Below are 20,118 nucleotides of genomic sequence, written 5' to 3' on the forward strand. Positions count from 1 at the left end.
CAGAGGTGTACAATAAGCTGTGTAGGAATCCCTTAGCAGTATGTAAACAACAACTGATTGATTTATTATGTATTGCTTTAGATTGTGGTTTAATATCAGAGGATGTAAAAGAGCTTCTTATCCCGGCCCACCCAGTCATCCCTATATTTTATACAATTCCGAAAGTCCACAAAGGGTTAAACCCGCCCCCTGGACGCCAGATCCAAAACCAAGACACACAAGGGCAGATTTGGCACAACCAAATACAGATCCAAAACATGCGAGAGATACAGATCCAACACCAAAACCAAAACACGGGGGTCAGCGCACATCTCTAGTATCATGTCGACCTTTTGAACCTGTCAACCTTAACCACTGTCTACTTTTTACCTGTCGACCTTTTGACCCTGTCCACCTTTTGCATAGACCAGTTGGGGTCGACCTATTGACTTTCTATCTTTTTACTGTAGAGCTATCATCCAAATCCCAGATTTGCCTTGCATGGCAAGGGATGTTAAAAAATGTATGGCACTCCCTTGTCAAGCTGACAAGTGATTATAGCAAAACTGCAAATTATCTAAGCACTGTGATTTATATTTCTTTTTCTTTTTTTTGAGGGGGGGGGGGGGGGGGGAGGGGATGGTGTCTGTTAACTATATATTGTGGCAGGAGATGTACTTTGCTACCTGGAGATACCCCGGCTTGTGCTGCTGATAGAGTGGCTGATGGAGCCACTTACAGTGACTCGGGAATCTATGGGAAGTGTGGAAGGACAGGCTTCCCGTCCATTGGCCCCAGACCAGATCTTATGGGCTTCTCAGCCCAGGAAGCTGCTTCATCAGCTAGCATCTGGCTGCTGGGTTTAAAGCAGTGTCTCCCACAGGTCAGGGATCCTGACAGCAGTTAGCGCCCAGGCGATAGGCCTGATAGGGACAGTGGGATCCGGAAGACTGGGGGACTAGTGTCAGGATGCTGGCACCTGGAGGGTTCTTTATTAAGGGAAAGGGAGTAAGGTACGGCATAACCTCCCTGGTATGCTAAAGACAGCTAGCTATGATTTATGTCCTTGTACTTGAGAAACCTGAATAAAAGGTATGTGTTATTTTTAAACAAGCCTGGAGTCGGTCGCTGGTGGAATTTGTGTAGCAGAGTGCATTTTAGCAACATTCCTGTTACAAAATTTATTTGCAAATATTTTTTTATTGATTTTGAATTTACAGACAGTGAGACAAAGACATGTTATAAAGAAGTTTAAACATAGACAAATATATAAATCAACTAGCAAAAATGTATAAGCATCACAAAAAATGAGAAACAAAAATATATGAAATGGGAGGTACATGCAGAGCCGGCCCTAACCAATATGATGCCCTAGGCAAGATTTTGGCTGGTGCCCCCTAGCACCACCGCTGGTTCCGCCTCTGACCTTGTACCCCCTATATTTTAAATAGGAAAAGTTCGCACATTTGGCGCACAGCCCAAAAAGGGGTGTGTTTTTGCTGGCAAGAGGCATGGCCACACGATCACCCCAATTTCAATTACACCACACAAAACTGCAACTTTATTCACATATGATCATGCGATAGTGTCCATAATTCATATTACATCCCACAGTAGTATCACTTTACCTTATAAACGTTACTCCTCACGGTAGTGCCCCTTATTCACATTACATCACACTGAATTGCTCCTTATTCACATTACACCACACCCTATTGCTTTTTATTCACATTAGACGACACAGTAGTGCCCTTTCTATACGCAACGCCACATAGTAGAGCACCTTATACACATAATGCCACACATTAGTAATGCATTTACACACATTCCACACAGTAATACCCCTTACACATATGACATACATTATTAATATCCTTGTAAACATAATGCGCCTTACACATTATGGCAACCTTTATTAATGCCCTTTTACACATAATGTCTCTTACACATATGCCGCACATTATTAATGCCCTTATACACATAATGACACACATAGTGCCCCCTACACATTTGCTGCACATTATTAGTGCCCCTATACACATAATGACACACATACAGTAGTACCCTGTTACACATATGCCGCACATTATTAATGCCCTTATACACATAATGGCACACATAGTGCCCCTTACACATTATTAATGCATTTTTACATGACACACATAATGCTCCTTACACATATTCCGAACACTACTGCACAACCAACCCACTCACATGCACACAGCACTCACACTACCACTAACACTGTGACCTCTGCCTCTGCATGGATACAGATATGTCCTCATAAATATTGCCTCAATGCTAACATCGGGCACCTTCTTTTATGAAAATGCATCTTATTTGCATTGCTATATGGCTAGGATACACAAGCAGCTTCTGCTGATTACAATGATATGCAGCATGCCTATATTCTGTGTGAGACTGTGGCTGTATCTGCATATGAAATGCTACACACAGAATATAGGCATGTCGCATATCATTTTAATTAGCAGAAGCTGCTGATGCCCCTAGGCTTATCAAATGCCCTAGGCAATTGCCTAGTTTGCCTATGCCTATGGCCGGCTCTGGGTACATGGGAAGGACAGGTCAGGTGAGGCAGGGGAGAGAGGGGGAAGTACAGTGGTCAACTAGTCCTATACACAGTGGAAGCTGCTCAAATCAATCTGGTAGTAATTTGTAAGTGCATGAAAGAGAGAGGTCATACCAAATAAAAAACAGAAAGGTGGCTGTCCCACCAGGCGTCCAGCAGCACACTAAGTAGTACTTGCAACAATACTTGAAAAACTATATGGTAATAGAAATTCAGAGATATTTGCTGCATGCATTTGCAAATACATGGTAAGCCACTGGGCCACTTCATAGCTTCTATGATACCGGCGGTCCCTACACTGCATGATAACAGTACTGGCCCAGTAGCTTACCATGTACAGTATTTGCAAATGCCATCAACCATCACTGGGCACTACTGCATACCTCCCAATATGACCCTCTCCAGGAGGGACAAAATACTCTGCTTCTGGACTTTTCTCTTAATTTATGATTGCTGGCACCTGTGCTGAACAGGTTAATGGATAAGAAAGGTGATTCACCACAGGTGAGAGCAATCATAAATTAAGGGGGAAGTCCAGGAGCAGAGCATTCTGTCCCTCCTGGAGAGGGTCATGTTGGGAGGTATGCTACTGCACCACTTGAAGCATTCTAAGGATGTTCTGAGCTACTGTACATGTGTGCATTGCTGGAGCTGACTGCCCTTATGCAACTATGAACGCACCCTCTAACTGGGTGTGGTATAAAATGTTGATGCTCACAACTGGCAGAATGTCAACATTGTGAATGTCGACAGTCAGCATGTCGACCATGCGATTATGCAGTGCTGAAGTGAGTATCCCTTACCTTAAACCATACCCTAATCACAGCCTAACCATAATTACAACATATCCCTGAAATTGTGAAAAAATTGTCAGTCAACATTCTATGCTCATTGGCGACATTGGGCCTGATTTAGATTCCAATGCTTCTGTGGTGCATGCTGCAAAGTACCGATGTTCAGCGCATATGCAGTATGGGTCTATGATGACGGTCGCACTACAGCATCAGACTGTCGGTGATTGACAGTCTGATGTGGTTTTGGGGTGGCGATGGCCTCTATTTCCTAAAATGGAGGTGTGCCACTGCCATTGTTGGGGAGGGACGGGGCTAGGATCTCCGTCCGAGGACAGAGATACCTGGCCTTTTGGTAGGACCTGTGGCTGTCAGCTTGCATGACCCCATGTGTCACACAGCCAGCCAATGGTGTCGCAGATTATCCGATACTGCGTCCTAGGAAGCAACTCAAATGTGTAATGCACACAGGAGACGTGATGCCTCCTGCTGCATTACCATATAAGAGCTGGGATCCGGTCTGAAGATCGACAGTATCTAGGTCGACAATGTTTAGGTCGACCACTATAGGTCGACAGTCACTAGGTCGACAGGGTTTCTATGTCGACATGTGCTAGGTCGACAGGTCTAAAGGTCGACATGAGTTTTTCACATTTTTTTTCTTTTTTTGAATTTTTTCATACTTAACGATCCACGTGGACTACGATTGGAACGGTAATCTGTGCCGAGCGAAGCGGTAGCGGAGCAAAGGCACCATGCCCGAAGCATGGCGAGCGAAGCGAGCCATGCGAGGGGACGCGGTGCACTAATTTGGGATCCCGGTCACTCTACGAAGAAAACGACACAAAAATATATATCCTCATGTCGACCTTTAGACTTGTCGACCTAGCACATGTCGACCTAGAAACCCTGTCGACCTTCCATCCATGTCGACCTAGTGACTGTCGACCTATAGTGGTCGACCTAAACATTGTCGATCTAGATACTGTCGATTTGATGAACCACACCCATAAGAGCTATCACTGCTGCTTCAATGTAAGCAGCAGCAATAACTCCTCTATCCACAACTGAATCAGGCCCTTTGTGAATATATACCCTCTAACCATTCCTCTATCTTTAGTTCTAAAACCTGAACACTTGTAACTATCTTATTTCCTGCTAATTGCTTCATCATAATCAAAAATAAAGAATGGTACAATCTCAGAATTGCGCAGTTAAAGTGACACAGCTGCCTTGACACAATATTCAGAGGGGGCGGGGGGGTGAAGAGGGGGGGGAGGAAGACACCAATTCCCAAACAGTATATGTATAGTAAATTGAATAAAGTGTCACTGGCGCTAAGTCCTTATGGATGTATGATAAACCATAAATGGGCAAGATCACCGACCCAGAGTTTCTATCAAAACACAATGGGGTGATACATAAAATGTATAAACAATTTATTGACACATAAAAACAAAATACACAATTATAAAACTTTTCAGTGCATGATGGAGTGGTTCAATCCATACAGGTGACTTGTGCTTGAAAAAATCAAATGGGGAAAGTCTCTCACCATCTCCTGTGTTTGCGGTGGGCTAGCTTAGATGAAGTTAGCAGATGAGCAACGCGTTTCGGTTCATAAAAGAAACTTTCTCAAGATTTCCAAATTGCGTTGCTTGGATTGAGGAGCTGTGCATGAGGAGAGACTGGTGACCATATGCTGCTAAACCCATTGCGGTGGTGTCAGGCTATTCAGCCTATGACCTCATCTGCTAACTTCATCTGTATCCAGAAAATATTCAATAGGGACAATGCATAGCCATATGCATTTCTCATACGTCCTAGAGGATGCTGGGGACGACATCAAGACCATGGGGTATAGACGGGATCCGCAGGAGACATGGGCACTCTAAAGACTTTTCATTGGGTGTGAACTAGCTCCTCCCTCTATGTCCCTCCTCCAGACCCCAGTTTTAGAAATGTGCCCAGGTCGACTGGATGCAATCTGAGGAGCTCTACTGGGTTTCTCTGAAAAGACTTATGTTAGGTTTTTTATTTTCAGGGAGATCTGCTGGCATCAGACTCCCTGCTTCGTGGGACTGAGGGGGCAGAAGCAGAACCAACTTCCTCAGAGTTTCATGGCTCTGCTTCTGGCTGACAGGACACCATTAGCTCCTGAAGGGAACTGAACGCAAGCCGTGTCTAGATGTTCACTCCCACAGCACGCCATCACCCCCCTCACAGAGCCAGAAGTCAGAAGACAGGTGAGTATGAGAAGAATGATCTTCAATCAAGTAAGTGATGGCTGAGGTGCGGCGCGGCTGGCAGGAGCGCAGCGCGCCATTGCTGCCCACACACAGAGGCACTGCAGGGTGCAGGCCGTGGGGGGGCGCCCTGGGCAGCAAGAAAAATACATCAAACTGGCTAAAAGGGGGCATAAGATGCCCAGGCACAGCCCTACCCCCGCCAGTATAAATATTCTGAAAAGTTTCTGAGGTATAAAGGGCGGAGCTTCTTCCTCAGGCAGCCAGCACACTACTCAGCGCCATTTTCTCTCTCTCCTCAGGCTGCAGAGAACATGCTGGTCCTCTCCTCCACTTCTGACAAGTACAGAGTGCTATAAAGGGGGGGCACAAAGCAATTGTGGTGCATTTGATAGTGTATATTACTATTTAAAAGCGCTTTTGGGCTGTGGACATACTGTGTTCACAGGCAATACTGGCGCTGGGTTTGTGAACTGGCTGCTCCTATCCTGTGTCCCTCTGACAGATTTTACTGAGGGTCTGTCCCCAAAATAAGTCCCAGTGTGTCTGTGAGTGTGGTGTACATGTGTGAGGCATGTCTGAGGCAGGGAGTTCCTCCCCAGAGGAAGCCATTTTAGGGACACAGAGTTGTAATGTGGGGGCGCTACCGGCACACCAAGAGCCTGCATGGGTGAAAGAGCTACGTGACAGTATGCATCTGATTAACCGTAGATTGGATAAGTCTGAATCTAAGGCTGCATGCTGGAGAAAATCTGTAGTAGATGTGATTTTTCAGGATGCTGTTATTCCTTATGCGGGCGGCCCCTCTGGGTCACATAAGAGACCATTTGCAAATGTTGTAAACACTGATACCGACACGGATTCTGATTCTTGTGTCGACAATAGGGAATCCAGAGAGATAGATCATAAATTGGCAAAAAGTATACAATATATGATTGTAGCTATAAGGGACGTGTTGGAGGTTACAGAAAGCACTCCTGTACCTCAGGAGAAAGCTTATTTATGTAAGGAAAAGAAATCCAAAGTCACGTTCCCTCCTTCACACGAACTAAATGCTCTGTTTGAAGGGATGTGGGTGAATCCTGATAAAAAAAATTGTATTCCCAAAAGGATTCACATAGCTTATCCTTTCCCGGTTGAAGACAGGAAAAAATAGGAGTCACCCCCTGTGTTAGACAGTGCACTTTCCAGGTTGACAAAGAAGGTAATTCTCCCTGCTCCTGGCACGGCTTCTCTTAAAGAGCCGGCAGACTACAAAATGGAAACGACATTAAAATCCATTTATGTTACCAATGGTACACTGCTCAGGCCCACTATTACCTGCGCATGGGTGAGTCGCGCTATTGAAAAATGGTCAGAAAGCGTGTCATCAGAAATTGACATGATTGATAAAGATGAGATACTCCTTAAGTTAGGGAATATCAAGGACGCTGCCACCTATATGCTGGAAGTAATGAAGGATATTGGACTCTTGAGTTCACAAGCCGCTACCATGGCAGTATCGGCTAGGCGGGCGTTATGGATTCTCCAGTGGAACGCGGATGCAGATTCCAAAAGAAACATGGAGGCTCTCCCATATAAAGGTGAGGCCTTATTTGGCGATGGCCTGGATGCGTTAGTCTCGGCGGCTACCGCAGGTAAGTCAACATTTTTGCCCTCTGAGCCTGCAAAAAAGACCTATCACCCGCAAATGCAGTTCTTTCGGCCCAATAAATACAAAAAGACAAGAGGTTCCCCCTTCTTTACAGGAAGGGGAAGGGGAAAGAAGCCCACACCGGCTCCAGGTTCCCAAGAGAAAAAGTCTACCCCTAATTCTGCCAAATCCCCAGCATGACGCTGGAACTCCCTTGCGGGAGGCCGCTTGGGTGAGGGCACGTCTCAAACTCTTCAGCCAGGATTGGATTCTGTCTGGCCTGGACCCCTGGGTGTTGCAAATAGTATCCCAGGGATACAAACTAGAGTTTCAAGACGTTCGCCCATGCCGATTTTTCAAATCGACCTTGCCAGCTTCTCCGCCAGAGAGAGAAGCAGTAACAGCGGCAATCCAAAAAATTATGTCAAGACCAGGTCATAGTCCTGGTACCGTTGTCACAACAGGGGCGGGGTTTTTATTCAAGCCTTTTTGTTGTTCCGAAGCCGGACGGCTCGGTCAGGCCGATCCTAAATCTAAAAGATCTGAATTTCTTCCTGAAAAGTTTCAAGTTCAAGATGGAATCACTTCGGGCGGTGATTGCCAGTCTGGAGGAGGGGGACTACTTAGTGTCAGTGGACATAAAGGATGCTTACCTGCATGTTCCCATTTATCCTCCTCACCAGGCTTATCTGAGATTCGCGATTCAGGATTGCCATTACCAATTCCAGACGTTACCTTTCGGTCTTTCAACGGCGCCGAGGGTATTCACCAAGGAGATGGCGGAGATGATGGTCCTCCGTCAGAAAGGAGTCAATATAATCCATTATCTGGACGACCTCCTGATAAAGGCGAGATCCAGGGAGCAGTTATTATAAAACATATCCCTCTCCTGTCAATACTCCAACAACACGGGTGGATCATAAATTACCCAAAGTCACAGTTGGAACCGACGACAAGGTTGTCTTTCCTCGGGATGATTCTGGACACAGAAGTTCAGAGAGTATTTCTTCCACTGGAAAAGGCTCTGGAAATCCAGAAAATGGTAAAACAGATATTGAAACCATCAAGTGTGTCGATCCATCAGTGCATTCGGTTGTTGGGGAAGATGGTGGCGGCCAGAAAGGGAGTAACGTCAAAACATTACCACCGTATTTGGAGAAAATATGTGTCTTGGTGTGAATCCAAGAAAGCTCCTACGGAAGAGTTTCACTTAGGACGTTTTCTCCATTTTTTGCAGGATGGTGTGGAGACGGGCCTACGATTGGGATCAATCAAGGTCCAAATTTCGGCCTTGTCAGTGTTCTTCCAAAAACAATTGGCCTCTCTTCCAGAAGTTTAGACCTTCGTGAAAGGGGTTCTGCACATCCAGCCTCCATTTGTGCCTCCAGTGGCATCATGGGACCTTAACGTGGTATTGCAGTTCCTTCAATCGGATTGGTTTGAGCCTCTACAAAAGATAGAGTTGAAGTTTCTCACTTGGAAAGTGGTGATGCTTTTGGCATTGGCATCCGCAAGGCGGGTGTCTGAATTGGGGGCCTTGTCTCACAAGAGCCCTTACCTGATTTTCCATGAAGATAGGGCAGAGTTGCGGACTCGTCAACATTTTCTTCCAAAGGTGGTTTCTGCTTTTCACATAAACCAACCTATTGTGGATGCCAGTAGTTACTGACACATTCACTGATTCAAAGTCTCTAGATGTGGTTAGAGCTTTGAAAATCTATGTTGCTAGAACAGCTCGTATACGGAAAACAGAGGCTCTGTTTGTCCTGTATGATCACAACAAGATTGGCTGTCCTGCTTCCAAGCAGACTATTGCACGTTGGATTAGAAATACGATTCAGCAAGCTCATACTACGGCTGGATTGCCGTTACTGACGTCGGTAAAGGCCCACTCCGCTAGGAAGGTGGGCTTATCCTGGGCAGCTGCCCGGGGGGTCTCAGCATTACAACTTTGCCGAGCAGCTACTTGGTCAGGGTCAAACACATTTGCTAAGTTCTACAAGTTTTACACCTTGGCCGATGAAGACCTAAAGTTTGGTCAATCGGTGCTGCAGGGTCATCCGCACTCTCCCGCCCGTACTGGATCTTTGGTATAGACCCCATGGTCTTGATGTCGTCCCCAGCATCCTCTAGGACGTATGAGAAAATAGGATTTTGATAACCTACCGGTAAATCCTTTTCTCCTAGTCCGTAGAGGATGCTGGGCGCCCATCCCAGTGCGTACTTTACCTGCAGTTTAGTTATTACAGTTACACAAGTTGTGTTATCTTGGTTTCAGCATGTTGCTGCAATTAGTTCATGCCTGTTGGCATGTGTTATGTTGAATGCCATGTGTGCGGCATAGTTGAGGGTGTGAGTTGGTAGATATCTCACCACTAGTTAAGTAATTCCTTTCTTCGAAATGTCAGTCTATCTGGGCACAGTTCCTACAACTGGGGTCTGGAGGAGGGGCATAGAGGGAGGAGCCAGTTCACACACAATGAAAAGACTTTAGAGTGCTCATGTCTCCTGCGGATCCCGTAAATACCTCATGGTCTTGATGTCGTCCCCAGCATCCTCTACGGACTAGGAGAAAAGGATTTACCGGTAGGTTATCAAAATCCTATTTTTGCTCACTTCTACACTTACGGGCCGATTCAGACCTGATCGATAGGCTGCGTCTTCTCACAGCCTGTGATCAGAACTGCGCATGCGTATGCACCTCAATGTACCGGCGCGCCGGATGACTGCACCGGGCATTGGTGCATAGCAACAGGATGGTGCAAAAAAAGCGATCGCAAGGTGATTGACAGGAAGAGGCCGTTTATGGGTGGCAACTGACCATTTTGTACGAGTGTCCGGGAAAACGCAGCAGGGACCCAGCGTTTCGAGGGAGGGTGTCTGACGTCAGCTCCAGCCCTGATCAACGCAGCGGCTGAGTAAGACCTGGCCAGTGCAGAGACTGCACAAACTCATGTTTGTGCATAAAGTGCACAGGAATGAGGCTATGCTGGCCTGGATGTAAGCGAAACACCTATATATGCATTGTGTTTGTTGGGAGTCGGGGAGTGAAGGCAAGGTTCCGCAATGTGTTGGCTGTGAGTTGTGGGGAGGGGGGTAGAGGAGGCTGTGGAGTGTGCTGGCTGTGACCTGGGGGGGAGGGGGAGTGTGCCATCTGCTGCCATGGTGTGTGTATGAGGGGGGGTGTTGTCCACTGTAGGGGACAGTGGGCCCGACTCAGACCTGATCGCTGCTGTGTGTTTTTCGCACAGCGGGGGATTATTGATTGACTGCACGCGCGTCACCAAACAGCAACAAGCACTGTAGGAGTAAGTCCTGGGCTGCTCACAGACTCCACACACTGAAAAAAACATTCAACGGTGAGTGAGTTGCAATCGGATTTGCAGCTGTCCGCTGACTGAGGGACATTTTCGCGCAGCGTACACATGCGATCGCACACTTGCACAGGCAAATTTACACTCCCCTTTGGGCGGCGACTATCTGATCGCAGGACAACAAAGTTAGCAGCAAAGCGATCAGGTCTGAATCACCCCCAGTGACCCAACGACTGCATTGTGTTTGGGGGTGAAGTTTGCTGTGAGATGATGTGTTCTCGTGAAGGAGGGGGAGTAATGTAATGTCTGCTGCTGTGCTCTCTCTCTCTCTCTCTCTCTCTCTCTATATATATATATATATATATAACCACTGGAAGGCGGCACTTACAAGACTTCAAATAGACGAATGATCAGACGGACAGCGTCAAATGTTCAACGTTTCAGTCTTAATGGACTTTTTTCAAGAACGTTCTTGAAAAAAGTCCATTAAGACTGAAACGTTGAACATTTGACGCTGTCCGTCTGATCATTCGTCTATTTCAAGTCTTGTGAGTGCCGCCTTCCAGTGTTTTCATGTGATGGAGTCAGGTTAGACTCAAGGAGGGCACCCGAGCATTTGGCTGTTGTTGCTGCTGCGGGTCTAGTCAGGTGCAGCCGCCGCTATCAGGCTGTACCACATAGGGGTCTATTCATGAAGCAGTGGAAACAACGGAGAAGTGGGCCTGTGAAGACGTTGCCCATGGTGACCAATCAGTTACTCCGTACAATTGTATAATATGCAAATTATAAAAGTTACTTCAATGCTGATTGGTTGCCATGGACAACATCTCCACTGGCTCACTTCTTCGTTCTTATCACTGCTTCATGAATAGACCCCATAGTGTCTTAGCACTTTCACTGTGCTGACACATGTAACATGAAGTCATGTGAAAGCACATAGGAGGCGGATGTAACAATGGCTCCCGAGAGGTGCATCCATAGCCACTTCTCATAACCCTGATGCACTTCCTCCAGGCCCCTGGATCCCGGCTCTCCAGCAACAAGCAACACCTGACTACATGTCTGTACCCAGCAGTGTCCCTGTAATTCTGCTGCTGCCACCTGTAAGAGGAACCATGCCAATTACTGTATGAGGGAAATCAAGGAAATAACTTTTAGGTAAGTAACCCATGGAGGTTTCTGTGGGACCACATATAGTACAGCCCGGTGGGTGGTTTGCACTTGTAAACAGAGGCATAACTAGGGTTTTTGGAGCCCAGGGCAAGATGGAAAATGGCGCCCCCCCCAAAAAAAAAAAACCAGCAAAAGAAGAATGTGCGCGCGCCGAAAAATGGGCGTGGCCACACACCAGAAGGGGTGTGGTCACGCACCAGAAGGGGTGTGGCCACTGAAAATGGCCCACAGTCCCACAGTGCCAGTTACATTGCCCCACAGTGCCAGATACAATGCCCCACAGTGCCAGATACATGCCCCACAGTGCCAGATACATGCCCCACAGTGCCAGATACATTGCCCCACAGTGCCAGTTACATTGCCATATACATTACCCCACAGTGCCAGTTACATTGCTAGATACATTGCCCCACAGTGCCAGTTACATTGCCCCACAGTGCCAGATACATTGCCCCACAGTGCCAGTTACATTGCCCCACAGTGCCAGATACATGCCCCACAGTGCCAGATACATGCCCCACAGTGCCAGATACATTGCCCCACAGTGCCAGTTACATTGCCATATACATTACCCCACAGTGCCAGTTACATTGCTAGATACATTGCCCCACAGTGCCAGTTACATTGCCCCACAGTGCCAGATACATTGCCCCACAGTGCCAGTTACATTGCCCCACAGTGCCAGATACATGCCCCACAGTGCCAGATACATGCCCCACAGTGCCAGATACATGCCCCACAGTGCCAGTTACATTGCCCCACAGTGCCAGATACATGCCCCACTGTGCCAGATACATGCCCCACTGTGCCAGATACATGCCCCACTGTGCCAGTTACATTGCCCCACAGTGCCAGATACATGCCCCACAGTGCCAGTTACATTGCCCCACAATGCCAGTTACATTGCCCCACAGTGCCAGATACATTGCCAGATACATTGCCCCACTGTGCCAGATACATGCCCCACTGTGCCAGATACATTCCCTATTGTTCCCCACTGTGCCAGATACATTGCCCCACAGTGCCAGATACATGCCCCACTGTGCCAGATACATTGCCCCACTGTGCCAGATACATGCCCCTCAGTGCCAGTTACATTGCCCCACTGTGCCAGATACATTGCCCCACTGTGCCAGATACATTGCCCCACTGTGCCAGATACATGCCCCACTGTGTCCCACTGTGCCAGATACATGCCCCACTGTGCCACACTGTGCCAGGTACATGCCCCACTGTGCCCCACCGTGCCAGATACATGCCCCACTGTGCCAGATACATGCCCCACTGTGCCAGATACATGCCCTACTGTACCCCACTGTGCCAGATACATTGCCCCACAGTGCCAGATACATGCCCCACTGTGCCAGATACATTGCCCCACAGTGCCAGATACATGCCCCACAGTGCCAGATACATGCCTTTCAGTGCCAGTTACATTGCCCCACTGTGCCAGATACATTGCCCCACTGTGCCAGATACATTGCCCCACTGTGCCATATACATGCCCCACTGTGCCAGATACATGCCCCACTGTGCCAGATACATGCCCCACTGTGCCCCACTGTGCCAGATACATGCCCCACTGTGCCCCACTGTGCCAGATACAAGCCCCACTGTGTCCCACTGTGCCAGATACATGCCCCACTGTGCCAGATACATGCCCCACTATGCCCCACTGTGCCAGATACATGCCCCACTGTGCCCCTCTGTGCCAGATACATGCCCCACTGTGCACCACTGTGCCAGATACATGCCCCACTGTGCCCCACTGTGCCAGATACATGCCCCACTGTGCCCCACTGTGCCAGATACATGCTCCACTGTGCCAGATACATGCCCCACTGTGCCCCACTGTGCCAGATACATGCCCCACTGTGCGGCCCCCCCGGTCACTCACCTGCTGTTGTGTCTGTGAGGGGAGGAGAGCGCAGCGCAGCGCCTCTCCTTCCCCTCACCGCTCCCGGTCTCCGGCGGCTGTGTGGCGCCGGTTCGCCAGCCAATCAGAGCTCGTGGACCGGCAGCCAATCAGGAGCCGGTCCGCAAGCTCTGATTGGCTAATGCCGGAGACCGGACACACGCAGCGCTGCTGCCAGCGCTGTTAGTGCTCTGGCGGCGGTGAGGAGAGGGAGAGACGCTGCGCTCTCCTCCCCTCACATTTCGGCGTGATGGGGGCGAGTGGGGCATGATGCCCTTGCCACCGGCGGCGCCCCCCTCTCCTGGGCCTGCCAAGGCGCCCAGGGCACGTGCCCCACTCGCCCTACCCTTGTTACACCTCTGCTTGTAAACAGCATAATAGGTGCAACCCTCCCTTACTTTAAAAGTTTTATAGTAACAGGGTTACGATACCGTTAAGTGCCTCCACCTAAGCTGTTTTATTGGATATAGGCTAGCCTGGGTAAGCCTATTAATTTTAGTGTTGAAACACTTCTACCAAACAATGACATAGGTAAGTATTAATAGGGAGTTACCTGTATATGGTCCCCATTTCATCGGAACTACCGTCATAACGCAGACACATACAAAAAAAGATTACAGTTCACACTAACAGTCCCCCTTTCCCTTTTCTTATACATGAACATATTTGCATGCAATACAAAAAAATAGTAATATACTTCAGAAGTCCCTCTTTTGTACATAACTTTTAAATCTGGAATACCCGGGTATTAATTAAATTAGACGGTCACATGATGTCTAACTGATACATTGGAGCCCTTTCTGAAAATAGTAAATATAAGCTAGCCAAGGCTTCTGGTAAGGTGAAGTCCTTTTAATTGGTGTATTTGAGTCTCCTGGGGGTATATTTACTAAAAATCGTATTTTTCTGAATGAGGTTAAAGTTCAAACTCGAATGACATCGAATTTGTGAATTTGCAACTTTTTGAATTTTTTACGCCACATTTACTAAGCTGTCGTATACTGCATTTTCGTTTTTTCCGATGTCGATGTCATTTGTAATTTCGGCCAGTGTTTTACGGGAGTGAATAGTAAAACACTGCCGACATTAACACAATGAATCTCGGCCGGATCTGTGAGATCCGTGCAGGGCTTCATTGTGCACCTTTAAAAAAAAAAATTAAAGTGTTAAAAATCTAGAAAAAAAATGCGTGGGGTCCCCCCTCCTAAGCAACACCAGCCTCGGGCTCTTTGAGCCGGTCCTGGTTGAAAAAATATGGGGAAAAAATTAACAGGGGTTCCCCCATATTTGATCAACCAGCACCGGGCTCTGCGCCTGGTCCTGGTGCCAAAAATACGGGGGACAAAAAGCGTAGGGGTCCCCCGTATTTTTAACACAAGAACCGGGCTCCACTAGTCAGAGAGATAATGCCACAGCCGGGGGACACTTTTATATAGGTCCCTGCGGCGATGGCATTAAATCACTAACTAGTCACCCCTGGCGGGGTACCTTGGAGGAGTGGGGACCCCTTAAATCAAGGGGTCCCCCCCCCCTCCAGCCACCCAAGGGCCAGGGGTGAAGCCCGAGGCTGTCCCCCTCATCCAAGGGTGGCGGATGGGGGGCTGATAGCCAAGTGTAAAAAAAAAATATTGTTTTTTGTAGCAGTACTACAAGTCCCAGCAAGCCTCCCCCGCAAGCTGGTACTTGGAGAACCACAAGTACCAGCATGCGGTGGAAAAACGGGCCCGCTGGTACCTGTAGTACTACTACAAAAAAAATACCTAACAAAACACAGAACACACACACCGTGATAGTAAAACTTTATTACATACATGCACACCTACATACATACATACATACTTACCTATGTTCACACGAGGGTCGGTCCACTTCTCCATGTAGAATCCACGGGGTACCTGTGAATAAAATTATACTCACACAATCCAGTGTAGATCTGTCCTCTTCTACTTGTAATCCACGTACTTGGCAAAAAAACAAACCGAAAAACCCGAACCACGCACTGAAAGGGGTCCCATGTTTACACATGGGACCCCTTTCCCCGACTGCCGGGACCCTCCGTGACTCCTGTCAAAGAGGGTCCCTTCAGCCAATCAGGGAGCGCCACGTCGTGGCACTCTCCTGATTGGCTGTGCACTCCTGAGCTGTCAGTCAGGCTGCGCACGGCAGAGATGCAATGTAGCGCATAGGCGCTCCATTGTATCCAATGGTGGGTACTTTGTGGTCAGCGGTTGACCGCGAGTAACCTCAACTACTGACCGCATGGAGAAGTGGACCGACCCTCGTGTGAACATAGGTAAGTTTGTATATATGTAGGTGTGCATGTATGTAATAAAGTTTTACTATCACGGTGTGTGTGTTCTGTGTTTTGTTGGGTATTTTTTTTGTAGTAGTACTACAGGTACCAGCGGGCCCGTTTTTCCACCACATGCTGGTACTTGTGGTTCTCCAAGTACCAGCTTGCGGGGGAGGCTTGCTGGGACTTGTAGTACTGCTACAAAAAACAATATTCTTTTTTTTACACTTGGCTATCAGCCCCCCATCCGCCGCCCTTGGATGGGGGGGACAGCCTCGGGCTTCACCCCTGGCCCTTGGGTGGCTGGAGGGGGGGGGACCCCTTGATTTAAGGGGTCCCCACTCCTCCAGGGTACCCCGGCCAGGGGTGACTAGTTAGTGATTTAATGCCATCGCCGCAGGGACCTATATAAAAGTGTCCCCCAGCTGTGGCATTATCTCTCTGACTAGTGGAGCCCGGTGCTGGTGTTAAAAATAAGGGGGACCCCTACGCTTTTTGTCCCCCGTATTTTTGGCACCAGGACCAGGCGCAGAGCCCGGTGCTGGTTGATCAAATATGGGGCAACCCCTGTTAATTTCCCCCCCATATTTTTTCAACCAGGACCGTCTCAAAGAGCCCAAGGCTGGTTTTGCTTAGGAGGGGGGACCCCACGCATTTTTTTTCTAGATTTTTAACACTTTCCCACCCCTTCCCACTGATAAACATGCACGGATCTCATGGATCCGTGCATGACTATCAGAACACGGTAAAAAAAAGCAGGTCTGTTTTAAAACTGCTTTTTTTTACGATTTGTACTTTTTCACGGCAGTGTTTGGCTATTGCCGGCAGTGTTTGTGAAATAGAATTTTTAGTAAATTACCGAGTTGTATGAAATAACAGGCGTATTTGACCGATGGTGTATTCATTCGTATTTTTTTTCTTTGACTTCCAAAAAAATACGAATGCCCTCATCACTGCCGAGATTTTAGTTTAGTAAATTCCCGAGATGACACTTTGAAGAAAAAACAGCAAATCGGTCAAAATCGGGAGCTTAGTAAATATACCCCCTGGTATATAGTTCTCTATGGGGGTAATTCAGATCTGATTGTAGATGCGCTAAATTTAGCACATCTACGATCAGTCTCTCAGACATGCGGGGAGACGCCCAGCACAGGGATAGTCCGACCCGCATGTCTGGCCCTACCCCCTGCAAGGATGCAAAAGCATTGCACAGAGGTGATGCTTTTGCACCCGCTGAGTAGCTGCCTGCCAGCGCAGCTACTGCACACTGGCAGGCCGCTACTCTCCTTGCCCCAGGTTGCATCAGCTGCGTATGATTTCATGCAGCTGCCGCGGCCCACCCCCGCAATGGTCCAGACATGCCTCTGTTGTCCAGACTATGCCTCACCAATGGCATTCTAATGCCATTGGCACGCCCCCTCCCGCCCCGCAACCACCTCTGCCTGTCAATCAGGCAGGTGCGATCGCAGTCCATAGATTCTTTGAGTATCTCACTGGGCTCCCGGGGTGCGCATGTGAAGCAGCCGCACTTCACAAAAGGATTCAGACTGCGATCGCTGCTGCTGCTGCAGCAATCCAGTCTGAATTAGCCCCTTTGTTACAATGACTCTGTTACAATGTATCCAGTAACAGTTAGCTTCAGTAATCTCAAAGTCTGGCTGCTGCAATAAAAGAGGTGCAATATGAATAATTACCGGTAGGTATCCACAGATTGTGAATGGCTCTAACACACTTGACTATTGTTGCTGCAACCTCCAATCTGGCTATATAATTCTAATAATGTGATATAATGCAGTCTCTATTCCTCAGAAGGGATAAATACGTATACTCCTCATTCACAGCATAGTATAGTTAGTGGAATATCAGTGAAGGTACCACAACCACTAGATTTAGAGTCCATTACATACTATTATAGTGTCCAACCTTTGGAGTGACAGAGAATATAATTAGTAATGATGAATCCTTGGTCATTTAGGGCAGAGTTAATGCCCACTATACAGTTGTTCATATATACTGGGGTCACCCAGCACACTTAGGTGAGGGGTTGAGTACTAGCCTCTGCTACATCGAAAAGTACAAGTGTGAGGGGGCAGGTATTTGCGATGCGGTCTGGCTGGGTATTTACAGTTTCAATAGTAATATAGCTGTCTGAAAAGAGGGCTTCTCAGACTCCTCCCTTAATAAGGATTGGGGTGTTCTCTTTATTTTACAAATACCCCAGTACCTCTGCCACGTCTCCCTCAAACTGTGGCCGTTAACCCTCGCCCCAAGCTCAACCGTTTTTTCATCCGGGTCACCCGGGCATAGCGCAAGCTTCCCCAGTCCCCTTTTTACTAGAGATGTGCACCGGACATTTTTCGGGTTTTGTGTTTTGGTTTTGGATTCGGTTCCGCGGCCGTGTTTTGGATTCGGACGCGTTTTGGCAAAACCTCCCTGAAAATTTTTTGTCGGATTCGGGTGTGTTTTGGATTCGGGTGTTTTTTTACAAAAACCCTCAAAAACAGCTTAAATCATAGAATTTGGGGGTCATTTTGATCCCATAGTATTATTAACCTCAATAACCATAATTTACACTCATTTTCAGTCTATTCTGAACACCTCACACCTCACAATATTATTTTTAGTCCTAAAATTTGCACCGAGGTCGCTGGATGGCTAAGCTAAGCGACACAAGTGGCCGACACAAACACCTGGCCCATCTAGGAGTGGCACTGCAGTGTCAGACAGGATGGCACTTCAAAAAAATAGTCCACAAACAGCAAATGATGCAAAGAAAAAAAGAGACGCACCAAGGTCGCTGTGTGACTAAGCTAAGCGACACAAATGGCCGACACAAACACCTGGCCCATCTAGGAGTGGCACTGCAGTGTCAGACAGGATGGCACTTCAAAAAAATCTTCCCCAAACAGCACATGATGCAAAGAAAAAAAGAGGCGCACCAAGGTCGCTGTGTGACTAAGCTAAGCGACACAAGTGGCCGACACAAACACCTGGCCCATCTAGGAGTGGCACTGCAGTGTCAGACAGGATGGCACTTCAAAAAAATAGTCCCCAAACAGCACATGATGCAAAGAAAAAAAGAGACTCACCAAGGTCGCTGTGTGACTAAGCTAAGCGACACAAGTGGCCGACACAAACACCTGGCCCATCTAGGAGTGGCACTGCAGTGTCAGACAGGATGGCACTTCAAAAAAATAGTCCCCAAACAGCACATGATGCAAAGAAAAAAAGAGACTCACCAAGGTCGCTGTGTGACTAAGCTAAGCGACACAAGTGGCCGACACAAACACCTGGCCCATCTAGGAGTGGCACTGCAGTGTCAGACAGGATGGCACTTCAAAAAAATAGTCCCCAAACAGCACATGATGCAATGAAAAAAAAGAGGCGCACCAAGGTCGCTGTGTGACTAAGCTAAGCGACACAAGTGGCCGACACAAACACCTGGCCCATCTAGGAGTGGCACTACAGTGTCAGACAGGATGGCACTTCAAAAAAATTGTCCCCAAACAGCACATGATGCAAAGAAAAAAAGAGGCGCACCAAGGTCGCTGTGTGACTAAGCTAAGCGACACAAGTGGCCGACACAAACACCTGGCCCATCTAGGAGTGGCACTGCAGTGTCAGACAGGATGGCACTTAAAAAAATAGTCCCCAAACAGCACATGATGCAAAGAAAAAAAGAGGTGCACCAAAGTCGCTGTGTGACTAAGCTAAGCGACCCAAGTGGCCGACACAAACACCTGGCCCATCTAGGAGTGGCACTGCAGTGTCAGACAGGATGGCAGATTTAAAAAAAATAGTCCCCAAACAGCACATGATGCAAAGAAAAAAAGAGGTGCAATGAGGTAGCTGTGTGACTAAGCTAAGCGACCCAAGTGGCCGACACAAACACCTGGCCCATCTAGGAGTGGCACTGCAGTTTTCTAGCGAGAGGATGAGTGCTTCCATCCTCATGTGAATCTGAACCACTAGCCATGAACATAGGCCAAGGCCTCAGCCGTTCCTTGCCACTCCGTGTCGTAAATGGCATATTGGCAAGTTTACGCTTCTCATCAGACGCTTTTAATTTTGCTTTTTGGGTTATTTAACTGAACTTTTGTTTTTTGGATTTTACATGCTCTGTACTATGACATTGGGCATCGGCCTTGGCAGACGACGTTGATGGCATTTCATCGTCTCGGCCA

This window comes from Pseudophryne corroboree, chromosome 3 (genome assembly GCF_028390025.1).
Source record: "Pseudophryne corroboree isolate aPseCor3 chromosome 3, aPseCor3.hap2, whole genome shotgun sequence".
Taxonomy (NCBI): domain Eukaryota; kingdom Metazoa; phylum Chordata; class Amphibia; order Anura; family Myobatrachidae; genus Pseudophryne; species Pseudophryne corroboree.